Raw genomic sequence first — 15,974 nt, 5'->3', positions numbered from 1 at the left:
TCTCATTTATAAATATCAACTTTAAAAATTTTAAATAACCTAGTAGAAAAACCCAGCATTATATTAAAAGAATAATATAACACATCTGATTGGGGTTTATTTCAACATGGCTTATATTAGATATGTTTTAATATAACACATTAATCTTGTAGTTGTCTTTATTTGTTTTTTTTTGTAGAGACAGAGTCTCACTTTACTGCCCTCAGTAGAGTGCCTTGGCATCACACAGCTCACAGCAACCTCCAGCTCTTGGGCTTAGGTGATTCTCTTGCCTCAGCCTCCTGAGCAGCTGGGACTACAGGTGCCCGCCACAATGCCCAGCTATTTTTTTGTTGCAGTTTGGCCAGGGCTGGGTTTGAACCCACCACCCTCAGTATATGGGGCCGGTGCCCTACTCACTGAGCCACAGGTGCCACCCAATCTTGTAGTTGTCTTAATGAACTCTAAAAATGATTTCAAAATGATCAACATTTCCTATTTTAAAAAAACATAAATACACATTTTCTTAACATGATAAATATATTTTTATCTTAGCTTAAACAATAGCATCAAGTTTTCTGGAAACCCTAGCAACATTCTAACCAATGTTAGGATAAGTCAAGAATGCCCAAAGTTAATAAAATTATTTATGGGGAATCTTACCCAATGCATTTAGACAAAAGAAATCAGGGACATAAAACTTGTAAAGATCTCAGTCGGTTTTGTACTGCTATAACAGAATACTGGGAAGTCTAGAAACAATAGAAATTTATTTCTCATGGTTCTGGAGGCTGGAAAGTCCAAGGCTGGGGAGCCAGCATCTGGCAATGGTCTCTTGCTACAGCATGCCATGGCAAAAAGGTAAAAGGGCAGAGAGAACACAAGAAAGAGAGAGCAAGAGGGTGTTCAGCTTGTCCTTTCATAAGGAATTACTTCCATCATAACAAACTCACGCCTAAGATAATGGCATTAATCCATTTAAGAGAGTGGTGCTCCCATGCCCCCAGATGCCTCCTAAATGACTCCAACTTCCAACACGGCTGCATTGTGAAGCAAGTTTCCAAATATGAACTTTGGAAGATGTATTCAATACATTTCAAAAGAATCATAAAAGCTTACTTTTTTCCTAATTTTTGGGATTTATTGAGGTTTTTGTGGTCTAAAATAAATGATTGTTTTTATTGCTATTTCATGAACATTTGGAGAAAGATTTATCTTAACCCTTTAGTTACAGGGTTTACACAAAGCTGTTTACTTACATTTCTTTTCTTTTTTTTTTTTACATGATCTGTCATGGATTAAGAATGTGAAGTAAAGTCCTGCTACTGGTAGTATTTCTTCCTTTCCTTCTTGTAATGCTTGTAATTTCTGATTTATGAATATTATTGATACTTAGGTATTTATATTATAACTGTTACTTATAAATTGTAAATTATGCCCTATAGTATTATAAATTGCCTTTCTTGTTTCTATTTAATACTTTTCATCAGCACTTCATCATATCTGGTAATGAGTTTGTGATTCTGAGCTCTGTTTTTTATTTTTATTTTTTGGATTTCCAGTGAACTTTACTAGTAATAAACCACACATGAAAGGTTTCAGACTTGAGTGAAACTCAAGAAACTCCTCTGAGTTTTTTTTTGTTTGTATTTTCCTGAAATCACTATACCAAATTCTTCTATTTTCAACCTATGTAAAGCACACTTTTTAGGTGTGTCTCTTGTATATAGCATGGAGCTGGTATTTGCTTTTTCATCTACCTATTTAAAAAATGTTAACTCATTTACATTTATTGATGTCTCCCAAATATTTGATTTTTATTTATGTACGTGTGTGTGTATATATACGTGTGTGCATGTGTGTGTGTGTGTGTGTGTATATATATACATATACTTTTTTTTTCTTTTAGAAACAGAGTCTTGCTCTGTCACCCAGGCTGAAGCACAGTGGCCCGATCATAGCTCATTATAACCTCAAACACCTTTGCTCAACTGATCCTCCTAAGTAGGTGGGGGTACAGGCATGAGCCACCATGCCTAGCCTATCAACTGTCAAATCAATAATACTATGTATTATCTTTCATTGTATTTATTTCTACACTGCTAAATATCTGCTGGAAATGAGACTCATTTATATGACCTTACTAACTGTGCGAATTTCCCATCTGTGGTAACTGCTTCCATGAATTTTTTGAGTTTAGGGTGATATTTGGTCACATTTTTTATTTGCTCCACAAAATATTTCAGTTGTTATTAAATTCACATTTTTCATTTGTTGCTGAGTTCTGATGCTCTTTTTCATATAAATTAAGTAGTATTTTTTTATTGAAACTGGGTCAGTGTTTCCTTTTTTTTTGTTTTTTAACTTCACTCAAAATTGAATTTTCCTAGCCTAAGCACTTGAAGGACTGAGTATTTTAAGAGGTCCCTTTAGAAAGAAGTAAGGGAAGGGCCAGAGGAACCTTCCATAGTCCATATAGAGATTGATGTTCCCTTCTGGAACTATGTCCCGTCTGTGTGATTCTTAGAGACTCTTACCTAGTCTGCTTCTGCAAACCCAACTAGTTCCAAGGGAGGCTTCTACTGCCAATTCCTGCAAACATTGTTGCTAAGAAAGGATACAACATTGTACATCAACAAGTGTTTTTGCTGGAACTCCCTGAGATCTGTGGCTGCTGGGCCCATTCACCACTATCTCTTCCCTCTTTCTGGTTGGGTGCATAGATATTAATAATTGAAATCTCATCATATTGAGTATTGCCATAAACAGGTATGAAGTGACCATTCTTATCCTTCTTTACTTTTGTTGGTTTAAAGCCTGTTGTATCTGCAAATAAAATTGCAACGCCTGCTTTTTTCTGATTACCATTTGCCTGAAATATGGATGACCATCCTTTCACCCTGAGTCTATATTTGTCTTTTAAGGTAAGATGTGACTCCTGAGCAACAAATATCTGGCCTGAGTTTCTGTATCCATTCAGCTAACCTATGCCTCTTTAGAGGACAGTTTAAGCCGTTCACATTAATGGAGAATATTGATAAATCTGGTAAAATTTTGGGTATCGAGTTTTTCGAAAGTCCAGTGGACATTTTTAATACTTTTGCCAGTGTGGAAGTTGGAGTTTGATCAAAACTTTCTGAGTGAGTTGACTTTTGTGGTATAGGATTGGGTTGGTCGTTATGGAAGATAGGTCTGAATATCCTGAAGAGCTCGTTTGGTTATGGCTAATTTCTTCAACGTGTGAATGTCATTAAAGTATTTAATTTCTCCATCATAAATGAAACTCAGTTTAGCTGGATACAGGATCCAGGGTTGAAACTTATTTTGCCTTAGGAGATTAAAAGTTGATGACTACCCTCTTCTGGCTTGAAAAGTTTCAGCAGAGAGATCTGCCATCATTCTAATATTCTTCCCTTTGTAGGTAATGGCTTTCTTATGTCTGGCTGCTTTGAGAATTTTCTCCTTCATATTAACTCTAGTGAAGTTAATTATGATATGCCTGGGGGATGTCTTATAGGGATTGAGTCATGCTGGGGTTCTGAAACTGTCTGCTATCTGAATTTCAGAATCTCTAGGCATGTCTGGAAAATTCTCTTTCCTAATTTCATGGAGAAGGGCCTCTGTGCCTAGCGAGGCCACTTCATCGGATTCAGAGATTCCAATGAGGCGTATATTAGCCTTCTTTGAATTATCCCAGAGCTCTCTGAGAGAATGATCCATTTCTGCTCTCCATTTCTCTTCCTCCTTGAGAGTTTGGGAGCGTTTGAATGCTTTGTCTTCAATGTCAGAAATCCTTTCTTCTGCTTGCTCCACTCTGTTTCTGAGGGATTCTACTATATTTTTCAGATCTTTGAGGGCTGCAAATTCTTGCTTCAGCATGTTTAAATCTTTGGTGGTTTTGTCTTTAAATTTGTTAAATTCTTGAGACAACTTTTGAATTTCTCCTCGAATTCCTAATTCTGACTTTTGAATTGCTGCTCAAATTTTTAATTCCAAATTTTCCTCTACTTTATTAATCTTGTTTGCAATCCAAATTCTGAATTCGATTTCTGACATCTCAGCCACTTGTTTATGAATGGGATGTTCAATTACATCTGCCATATCTTTCCTTGGGGGGGTTGCTCTATTCTGGTTATTTATGTTACCAGAGTTTTTCTGCTGATTCCACCCCATGATTGTTTAACACCCATTAATTTTTCCCCTGGAGCTATGTCAAGGACCCATACAGTGCTATGGCCTGAGAAACTGGGGCCCTGTTTGGTGTGGTGGGGCTAAGTGGTTCTGTCTTGTTTTCAGCTGGTTTCTGTTCGACCCTATTGAAACAGTTACTCTGGGTTGAAGTCTCAGGGGGCCTGCATTTCCATCCCAGATCTGTTTGTGGTCAATTATTTTAATTTTTAACTTCATTTATATGATTTTTCAGGAGCAGATGGAAATTATGCTGAATTATACAGGAATGTTCATATGAGACAGCTGCAGAGTTTGTGAAGGAAGTTTGTTGGTCACTTTAGTCCTTTAGTCCTAGCTACATGCACTCTCAGTATTCAAATTTTTCAACAAACTCGGTGTATTTTCTCCATAATTTCCTCTGGATGTATTCATGTTTTGTGCAGCACAGAAAGGGTATGATACTCATTTCTAGCTACATCCACAAAATGGAGATAACACTATGATTTCTGCCTTCCCTTGTCACCCAGATGACATCCTGGAGCTCTTATGCTGTCTATTCGAGTGCTCAGTCTTCTTATTTTACCTTTACTATGTGCCGGGCAGTGTTCATGTATGGTGGTATTACATTGTCAGGGTCATAATTCCCTCTTAAATAGCTGTGTATTGATTTCTGGAAAACACTTTTTTTTAATTTCAAGGCAAAATGTTTCAATCCTCTTCAGTGTGCAGCAGTCTTCATTTGTAGGTCAGCCACAAAGACACTTCCACAGCCTGTCAACATCAGCTAGGCTTATAGAAGCTTTACCTTATAATTGGGATTTTATTTCCCTGTAAATGACAATTTGAAGCAGATGGCCTTAATTATCAACAATGGGGCACTGAACCCACCAATTAGTGCTTAGCAATTGCAGGCTACGTTAGTGTCAGTATATTGATGTGTGACTGGGAGAAAGATATTTTTTAATATCTCAATTCTATATCCCTTGTGTAAAAGGAATAAGATCACAGCAGATGTGAGAAATTTATATTTTAAAATATGAATATTCTTTCCATTGGGAAGATATTAATTAATAGTAATATGGCAAAGCCTGATAAATGTCATTAACCGCCCACTCAGTGACGATTACTGCTTAGCAGTAAGACGGAGCAAACTCCTAACACACACGTGACATGCATGAATCTGAAAAACATTATACTCAGCAGAAGCCAAACACAAAAGAAGTCCCATTTTCATAAAATCCAACAGCAGTCAGAGCTAGCCTGTGGGTACGGAAACCAAAACAGTGGCTGCCTCTGGGTCAGGAGAAGGGGAGACTGGACACAGGCATGAGGCAACTTTCTAGGGGAAGAAAAATGTTCTATCTAAGGTGGTAATTGCCTGAGAGGATACATTTTTCAAAGCTTATCAAACTGTACTTTTAAGATTTGCATGTTTTAGCCACGGCATCTATAGCTCAGTGGCTAGGGTGCCAGACACTTACACCAGGGCTGACAGGTTCATACCCAGCCCAGGCCAGCCAAACAATGACAAATATAACAACAACAACAACATAGTGGGGCGTTGTTGCGGGCGCCTGTAGTCCCAGCTACTTGGGAGGCTGAGTCAAGAGAATTGCTTAAGCTCAAGAGTTTGAGGTTGCTGTGACAACCACGGCACTCCACTAAGGGTGACAAAGTGAGACTCTGTCTCAAAACAAGCAAAAAAAAAAAAAAAAAAGGATTTGCATGGTTTACTATATACAATTATATGTCGATTTATTTCATTTCATTTCATTTTATTGTTTTTATGTCAGGTTAATGTCATCAACCTAGTCATAATATTTGAATTTGTTAGGTAGAGTCCATCTTGTAGTTGTTTCCTGCACCCAAAAGGTGTGCCATATACCCCTAATTAAATTTTTAAAGATGGTTACTTCATTACTTCCAGTTACCTTAAGGCCATATCAGAGAATTTCAAGTTTAACAGGAAAGGATCTGGTAAAAGCAAGCTTTTCCTCTGAGAGAAATCTTTGCGTAATATATCTTTTCACTATTAACTCATACACAGAGAGAAAACACGTAAGTTTGGATGCTCTCCTGGACCATGTGCAAAGCCTTCTCACTGTCTGCTTCTAACTTCCCACCACACAATTCCTTTCACAATACCAAGATATTTGACTGACTCACAACCCTACTCCATCCACTCCAGAGAATGCCAGAGCTGATAGGCCAACTATGGAGCAGGTGGACAGCGGTCAGAGCTTGGTGCTCCCACTGTACTCTCCATCAAGTGAGTTGAGCACACTTTTCATATCTGCAGGGGAGTACTCCAACGGCCACACATATCCCCAAGAAGATAGGGGCAGTCCCCTTACATAAGCTAGTCCCAAATAAACTGTGGCCCACCCGAAACCATCTGAGATTTAGATCGGCCAAACCATATGTATAACAGTCGCAGAGAAGGTGCATCTCAAGAGCTTTATCCTCTACCTCTGAGATTCTTTCTTCTGCATGATCTACTCTGTTGTTGATATTTTCTATTGCATCCTTAAATTCCCTAATTGACTGCTTCAGTTCCTTCAGATCTGTTCCTTTCTACATTTTTCATATTGTTTATCTTTTATTTGATTCTGTTTTTGGATTTCCTTTTGGTTATTTTCCACTTTCTCAGCAACTTCCTTCATTGTTTTCATCATCTGTATTTTAAATTCCCCTTCTATCATTTCTCACATTTCTTTATAGGAGGGATCCTCTGCTGTAGCTACCTTGTGATCCCTAGAAGGGGTTACTTTGGACTGGTATTCCATGTTACCAGGATTTTTCTGCTGATTCTTCTTCATGAGTGCTTTCTTGTATCTGTTTTCTTACCCTAATTATCCTTTCACTTCTTCTTGCTCTTTAAAGTTTTAATGAGTTCTTTTGGTACGGGACCAGAAGGATGAGAAAATTGAAAAGCAAGAAGGGAAAAGAGATTTAAAAAAGAAAGAAAAAAGAGAAAGAAGAGGGTGAATAAAAGAAAATATTGACAAAAAGAAGAAAGGCACTGAAAGAAAGAAACAGGAGTAATATAGTATATAGTAGGGTACTATGACCCAACCTTGAAGACCTCCAACCTCTGGGGGTGCTGAGTTGGCTGATTTCCTTGAGGTCAACAGCACTTTGCCAGCCAGATCAGACACAGTACCCCACCTCCACCAGGTAGAGAGGAAAGCCCAAAATACTATAAATCAAACCAAAACAAATAAGCAAGAACACTTATGGGATAACATTGGGGGGAAAAACCAAATAATAGGAGCAGAAACACTGACAATAATGAAATTCTAATTGTTAAAGAAGGCAAAAATGGAAGATTGTATTTAAACTAGAGTGGTGGGGGGGAGAAAAAAAACAAAAAGAAAAGAACAAGAAAAATGTCAAGGAAAAATGTTGAAATTAAGAAAAAAATCCAAACAGACAAATAAACAAAAAAACTCCAAAAAAAAAAAAAAACCCCAAATCAAAGAACCAAACAGTATATATATCTTGCTGAAAATTATCTGGGCAATAGGTGATCTTCTGAGGCATAGGATATTAATCACAATGCTGATACAGCTGTACGAGATGGAGACTGGAGGCCTCTGCTGATCTCTCAGACCCCGCAGGCTTGGGAGCCCCAAAGTCTCAGCCCACTTAAAAGACACTCCAAACTATGAACCTTGGCCAAGCAGAAGCTTTCCAAGGAAAGCTCTTAACCCTGGGATCTCTCCTGGTGTGGCTGCCTGTTTATCCAGTGCACCAAGTCCAGACTCCCATGATGCCCCTGGGGGCCAAGGCTGTTAATCTGCCACACTTGGATCTCCACACTTCCCCAGAATCTCAGTCCCTGCCTTAGGGCAGCTCAGTCACTAGATTGCTTGCCCAAGGTCTCCTGGCTGATCTCCACCCTGTAACACACAGGGGCAGCTCTCCCATAGCAGCTGTGCGGGCAGCCCACAGCTGAACGATATTAGCTCCTTTCTGGCTCAGCAGCTCAGACCAGGGCCCCAGACAACGCCCAAAGTCATCTGCACATACTGGCCCAAGATCTCCCACGGCGGTTCAATTGAGTGCCCAAGTCCAAGAAAACCAAAACAGCCCACAGGTAAGGCTTTTCCTGCTGGCAGTCTCACTGTTGCTATGGGTACAGCTGCAGGCAGCCTCCGACCGAACAAACGCACCTACCACTCGCCAGCCTGTTTTCCACTGATTCTGTCCTCTTTGTGGGGTCCAGAAGTCTCACACTGGCTTCCTGTGTCACCAAAGGGAAGCCTTTGGGCAAAACCCACCTGCCAGAAATGCCTGGAGTATTCTCTCACTACTCTCACTGCGACTGGCTGCACATAAGCTGTTACTCAGAGGCCATCTTTTTTCAGGTGTGCTTATTTTTTCTATTTTTTGTATATACAGGGTCTGGCTATGCTGTACAAGTTGGTCTCATACCCCAGGCCTAAGGCAATTGTCCTACCTCAGCTTCCCAAAGTTCTGGGGTTACAGGCATCAGCCACAGTGCCCAGCCAGAAACATGTCTGTTTCTGCTGTTCCTTGTTCCATGAGGTCCCCTAGAAGCCAGGCATCTATGCAGGGCTCTTTAGAGAGTTGTTGAATGACAGCAGGAGAGGACTTTGTACTATAGTTTGTTTGGGACATGAAAGATCACATACCTTTGGGGGAAGTTTCTGCCATTTGTTTATGGAGAAAGGATCATATGAGAATCCAAAGGTGGGAAAAAGATTATAAAAAGTAAGTATCATCTGCCCCCAAAAGAGCAGAAGATAAGTTTAAAGAAGAAAGGAGTACAAAGAATTAGGACATGAAATTAAAATTTTAAACTCTTCTCTATTTTTACTGAATTTTTTCCGCATTTTATTCCCCTTTGTGTGCTGATGGACACACACACACACAAACACACTAATCTTTTATACATTTTTTTTTCTTTACAGGTAGCAAACAATCTTGTGCTTTACTTTAAGTAGCTGAGGCTTCTTCACTTCATCACTTATGCTCCTTTCAAAAAAACCTTCCATTGTAAACTTCTCTTGGTTGACATGACCCAAGAAGGAACTAGATTTATGGAAATATGTTCCATATATTGAATTAAGACACAAATGGAATTTTTTCTTTATTCTCTCTTTAAATGAGATCATCTTACAGTATAAGGTTCTGGGCTTTTTTGTATTGTAACACCCCAAACTTATATCAACATATTATATTCTTTACAGAAAAACTGATAACAACATATTATATTCTTTTTCTTTTTTTGAGACAGAGCCTCAAGCTGTCTCCCTGGGTAGAGTGCCATGGCAGCACAACTCATAGCAACCTCCGACTCCTGGGCTCAAGCAATTCTCTTGTCTCAGTCTCCCAAGTAGCTGGGACTATAGGCACCCACCACAATGCCCAGCTATTTTTTTGGTTGCAGCCGTCATTGTTGTCTGGCGGGCCCGGGCTGGATTCAAACCTGCCAGCTCAGGTGTATGTGGCTGGCTCCTTAGCCGCTTGAGCCACAGGTGCTGAGCCAACATATTATATTCTTTACAGAAATTTTTATGAACTCAATGACTCCAATCTTATGAAAAAATGGAAAAATATGCTTATGCACATTCTTAAAATTTTTGTTTACAACTTTAGGAGTGTCATGAAACTCCTAAAGGTCAATTCATCAATCTTCTATTCATCTCTTTCCAGTTTTACAGTAAAGGTCCCTATTCTAGAGTTATCTAAATTCTCTTGCCAAGGCATATATACTTATGAATTCTCAACTTTGCAAACATTACCTAAATTTAAAAATTGACATTTAAAAATAATTTTTTTTATTTTATTATTAAATCATAGCTGTGTACATTAATGCAATCATGGGGCACCATATACTGGTTTTATAGACCATTTGACATATTTTCATCATACTGGTTAACATAGCCTTCCTGGCAAAAATAAATGTTTTAAAAAAGAGCCAAGGGTACCCCGCAAACATTCTTTCCCACAACACATGCTTTGCAAAGAACCTTAGAAGAGTGCAGATGAGAAATCCATACATATTTTCTATTAACATTATCATTTGAACCACCATGCCATAGGTCGATACAAACAACAGTGACCCTTGTTACCATTCCTCTCTGTGCCATTCTCTGTGCTAAGCACTTCACAAATATCAAATGCAGCCCATGTAACAATCCTGTCAAGTGGTAGTTTGAATTAGTTTGTATTTTATCAAAGTACTATGTGCATATAGTTTTAAAATTCACATGTGGTGGCTGGACTCAGTGGCCCCCACCTGTAAACCCAGCACTCTGGTAGGCTGAGGAGGGCAAATCTCTTGAGCTTACAAGTTCCAGTTCGAGACCAGCCTGAACTACAGTAAGACCTCATCTCTAAAAATAGCTGGACGTGTGGCGGGTGCCTGTAGCCTCAGCTTCTTGGGAGGCTGAGGCAAGAGAGTCACTTCAGCCCAAGATTTTGAGGTTGCTGTGAGCTGTGACACCATAGTACTCTACTGAGGGTGACAAAGTAAGACTCTGTCTCAAATAAATAAATAAATAAATAAAATTCACATGTGGAAAGCTCAAAATAAAATAAAGCAGTTATCTGTTTGTACCTTTGCCCATTCCCATCATTGCCCTTTTCAGGGGAAATTGCTTTCCCATAGCAAATGAGCTGAATAGACAGCTCGCAAAAGAAGATACACAAATGGGCATCAGGTGCATGAAAACATGCTGGACATCACTAAACATCAGAGATGTGCAAATCAGGAGACATCATCTCACCCCGGTTAGAATGGCTATTATCAAAAAGGCAAATAAACAAACAAACAAGTGCTGGTGAGGAGGTAGACAAAGGGGAACACTTATACAGCCACTATAGCAAACAGTAGGGAGATTCCAAAAAACTAAAAATAGAATTACCTACCATTCAGCAATCTCCCTGTGGGTATTTATCCAAAGCGGGGTGGGGGAATCAGTAAATCACAGAGATACCTGCTCCCCAGGTATCTCTGCAAATAGTGATTCTTACTGAAGCACTATTTGCCATCACCAAGATATGGGAATCAATAGATGTACAGGTACAGAATGTGGTACACATACACAGTAGAACGCTATTCAGCTATGAAAAAGAATGAAATCCTGTTATTCACAGCAATAGGGATGACCTATGAGGACATTATTTAAGTGAAATAAGCCAGGCGCAGAAAGATAAATACTGGATGTGGAAGTTAGAAAAAGTTGATTTCAGAGGAGTAGAGAGTGGAATAGTGGTTACTAGAGGTGGGGAAAGGTAGAGAGGATAGGCAGTTAGTGAGAGATGGATTAACAGATACAAAATTACAGGTAGGTAGGAGGAATAAGTCTAGTCCTTTATAGCACTATAGGAGGACTGTAACAACAATTTATCGTATTTTTCTTTTTTCTTTTCTTTTCTTTTCTTTTTTTGAGACAGAGTCTCTCTTTGTTGCCCTCGGTAAACTGCCATGGTGTAACAGCTCACAGCAAACTCAAACTCTTGGGCTTAAGCCATTCTCTTGCCTCAGCCTCCTGAGGAGCTGGGATTATAGGCGCCTGCCACAATGCCCAGCTATTTTTTTTTTTTTTTGTAGAGACAGAGTCTCACTTTATGGCCCTCGGTAGAGTGCCATGGCATCACACAGCTCACAGCAACCTCCAACTCCTGGGCTTAAGCAATTCTCTTGCCTCAGCCACCCAAGTAGCTGGGACTACAGGCGCCCACCACAACGCCGGCTATTTTTAGGTTGCAGTTCAGCCTGGGCCGGGTTTGAACCCGCCACCCTCAGTATATTGGGCCGGCGCCTTACTGACTGAGCCACAAGCCCAGCTATTTTTAGAGATGAGATCTGGCTCTTGCTCAGGCTGGTCTCAAACTCATCTCCCCCGGCTCCAGCCTCCCAGAGTGCTAGGATTACAGGCCTGAACCACCACACCAGGCCCCAGAAAAGCAGATTTTGAATGATGCCAATGCAAAGAAATGATAAATGTTGGAGGTGATTATAATTACTCTGATTTGACATTACATGTAATATACATGTATTGGAACCCTACAAATGTATGTGTCAATTAAAAATCATAAAGAAAGGAAAAGTGTGTATGTTGTTTTCATTTTGTTTACCAATTCAAACATGGTTTATTGACTTCTTCTTATCCACCATGATATTCTCTGCTTTCTCTTTTCTTTCAAAATAGTTACAACTTTTCACTAAATCCATGTTTACTCTTTACATTATCCTGCTTATGCAAATATTATCCACAGTTGAGGTTTTAGTGTACTATAATGATTTCCTTTCTTTTTGTTTTCCTGAAGTCAGTAGTTCCCTTATTCTTTTTCTTAGAAATCAATTGTAGTCATTGTCATTGATTTATAAGAAAATGAAAGAATAATCATTTATTGGAGGGCAAAGAAAGAAATTCTAGAAGGAAATTTTAAACAAGCAGAAGAGGATTATAATGGCAATGCGAATTCTATGTGACTTTCTTTCATCTTTTAAAGGAAAAAGAAGAAGGGGCAAGACATTGGCATATGAATGACCAAAAAGCAAAGAAGATGGATTAGGAGGAGCTGCAAATAATTAAATAAAATGTAGACATACTATTGTGTATTGTAATCTTGTATATTTATGTTTTCCATATTACTATTTTTTTCCTTGTGTTTTCTTAGGACCACGTAAATTCAATAGGTCTTGCCTTAAGCAGGAAATTTAGAGAGTAAAAAAAATTAGAAAAATAGAATCCTTAATAATTTAATTAGCCAGTGTATATACATATATCCCATGTAGCCATGATTTTTAAAGAAATATAACTTGGCTTCCCAGTCAGGCATGTGCCTGTGTATGTGTTTTCACTATTTATATAGATGATTATGAATGTTATATAAATGATTCATGTTATGTCTTTTTTTCATCCAGCAATGAAATTGAAAGGAATCTTATACAATATCAAAATACAGATCATTTTAGATTCCTAAATAAAAAGACCTAGTGACTTCTTTCTGAGGGTAAAATGACCCTCTCTAAACAAAATAGTGTGCCAGACTGGAAACAGTGGAACGTTCTGTTTGAAAGTGTTACTGTTGGGAAAATTTAAAATAGGAGATACTAAAAAAAGGCAGGCAGATCCAGATCACTTTCTATTTTTCTGTCTCTGAATTTCTGATACATTTGTCCTTTGTGCTTAATACTAGCAATAGTGCCTCACCTCCAACTCCCACTGGGGAAACACCTTCCAGGACACACTTCACCACAAGAGTAGCATTTCAGAGACAGCACCTCAGCCTGGTCCAGTAGTTCAGGAAGCCCACATTGCTCAACAGATATCATCTTTATCAGAAATTAAGGAGTCTCAGGCTTCATCTCACAGTATAGGCTCCTCACAGAAAGCCTGCAGGATCCTGGGGCACAGAAAAAATTTTAAAGACCTATCTTCTGAAAACACAAGGAACAGAAGGGAGACAGAGAAAACCCTGGAATTTCTGCTGTCACTTCTATGTCTGTTCCGACTCCCATCTATCAGACTAGCTATGGGCAGAATATTGCCATGGCCCCATATGGAGCCTTAACAGTTTGCCAGTCCAGGCACAGATGAATGGTGTACAGGGACTTCAGACGTTGACCACAACAAATTTAGACAGCAAGATACAACTATTCTCCAGTATGCACTGACTTCTGATGGACAGCAAATACTTATGCCCAGCAGGCAAGTGGTAGTACAAACTGCTTCGGTAGACAAACGTAACAGTTCATACCATACCTTCAGCTACTTCTCTACCACAAACTGTGGTGATGACATCCTCTGTGACTCTTACATCTCAGACAACTAAGACAGATGACCTCCAATTGAGAGGAAAAATACGATTAATGAAAAACAGGGTCTCTCTCTGTCCCCCAGGCTAGAGTGCAGTGGTGTCATCATAGCTCACTGCAAGCTCAAACTCCTTGGCTAAAGACAGCCTCAGCCTCACAAAGTGCTACGATTATAGTTGTGAGCTACCATACCCTGCCCAGAATCTGCAAAAACTGTAAAATCTAGCCCGAGCATGGTGGCTCACTCCTATAATCCTAGTACTCTGGGAGGCTGAGGCAGGTGCATTGCCTGAGTTCAGGAATTCAAGACCAGCCTGAGCAAAGTGAGACACCCTCTCTCCCCCCACTAAAAATGGAAAAATTAACTGGGTATTGTGGCAGGTACCTGTACTCCCAGCTACTTGGGAAGCTGAGATAAGAGGATCACTTGAGCCTAGGAGTTTGATGTTGCTATGAGGTATGATGTCATAGCACTCTACCCAGGCTGACATAGTGAGACTCTTTCTCAAACAAACAAACAAACAATAAAGTCTACCAGGATTTGGTGAGGATTTCAAGTGGTGAAACTCATATACTGCTCTGGGAGCATAAATTAGTGCAATCATTTTCGAAATTACTTAGGCCTTCTCATACAGTTGACCTTGATATGCTCTGTTTTACTCCAAGTATGTGACTGAGAGTTTTGCAGGAAGTATGTACAAAAATGTTCATAGCAGCAAAAACCTGGAAACTAATGAAAGATCCATTGGTAACAGAAGAAAGGGTGCTAGAGAATGCCACAAAAAGAAGAAAGACAATGCAAAATGTCTGGAAAATCAAGTTGCAGTTCTGGAAAACCAAAATAAAACTCTAAGGCCTGGCATGGTGACTCACGCATGTAATCCTAGCACTCTGGGAGGCCAAGGTGGGCAGATCGCATGAGCTCAGGAGTTCCCCCATCTCTAAAAATAATGGGGCACTGTGGTGGACACCTGTAGTCCCAGCTACTTGGGAGGCTGAAGCAAGAGAATCACTTGAGCCCAAGAATTTGAGGTTGCTGTGAGCTATGATTCCACTTCACTCTACCAAGGGTGAGAAAGAGGGGTTCTGTCTCAAAAAAAAAAAAAGAAAAGGTTCTAAATAGAAGATTTAAAAACTCTGAAGATCTTTATTTCCTTAGGGGAAGGGGGGGAGGTTATGGTGGAGGGAGGGTAATGGATGGGGCCACACCTACGGTGCATCTTAGAATGGGTACAGGCGAAACTTACTAAATACAGAATACAAATGCCTACATACAGTAACTACCCTGTTTCCCCGAAAATAAGACATCCTCTGAAAATAAGACCTACTTACAGGAAAGATAAGACGTCCCCTGAAAATAAGACCTAGCGCATTTTTGGGAGCACACCTTAAAATAAGACACTGTCTTATTTTCCACTGTAATGTGGAAAATAAGACACTGTCTTATTTTCAGGGAAACAGGGTAAGAAAATGTCATGAAGGCTACGTTGAACAGTTTGATGAGAATATTACAGATTGTATATGAAACCAGCACATTGTACCCCTTGATTGCACTAATGTACACAGCTATGATTTAACAATAAAAATAAATTAATTTTAAAAAGTGATTCTTGATAAAGAAAAGAAAATATTTTTGCGGACTTGATTAAAATTGAATGGGTTTCTTTTAGGTGGAGTTTTATAAATTAAAAGGTCAAAAGTCTAGTTTTTTACTTAGGCTTTTGCAACTCAAAGATAAATATCTTGCAAGGTATCTGTGACAGAGGATAATGTGGAAAATGACCTCAAGGAAGCTACTGGCACAACCGGAAGCTTTGTAAAAAATTAAACATATTGAAGAAGCAAGAAATGAACTTTCAGCAATTTGAATTGTCTAAATAACAATAGTTGTCAATCCAAAAATGGCAGATGAAGATGAAATTTGATAAATTGGATTTTAAAAAGTAAATCAGTTTACCCTATAGTTTGCATTTCTTACTGTTTTTCTGAAATTTACCTTTTTCAGTGGTGCATGTATTTTATTTCA

General features: G+C 39.1%; 1 pseudogene; it reads left to right on the top strand.

The window, feature by feature from the left end:
• The first annotated feature begins 6,363 nt into the window (after positions 1-6,363).
• Positions 6,364-15,974, top strand: part of LOC128566478 (cyclic AMP-dependent transcription factor ATF-1-like) — a 32,309-nt pseudogene continuing 22,698 nt past the window's right edge.

This window comes from Nycticebus coucang, chromosome 15 (genome assembly GCF_027406575.1).
Source record: "Nycticebus coucang isolate mNycCou1 chromosome 15, mNycCou1.pri, whole genome shotgun sequence".
Classification (NCBI taxonomy): domain Eukaryota; kingdom Metazoa; phylum Chordata; class Mammalia; order Primates; family Lorisidae; genus Nycticebus; species Nycticebus coucang.
This window is presented reverse-complemented; position numbering and strand designations above follow the sequence as displayed.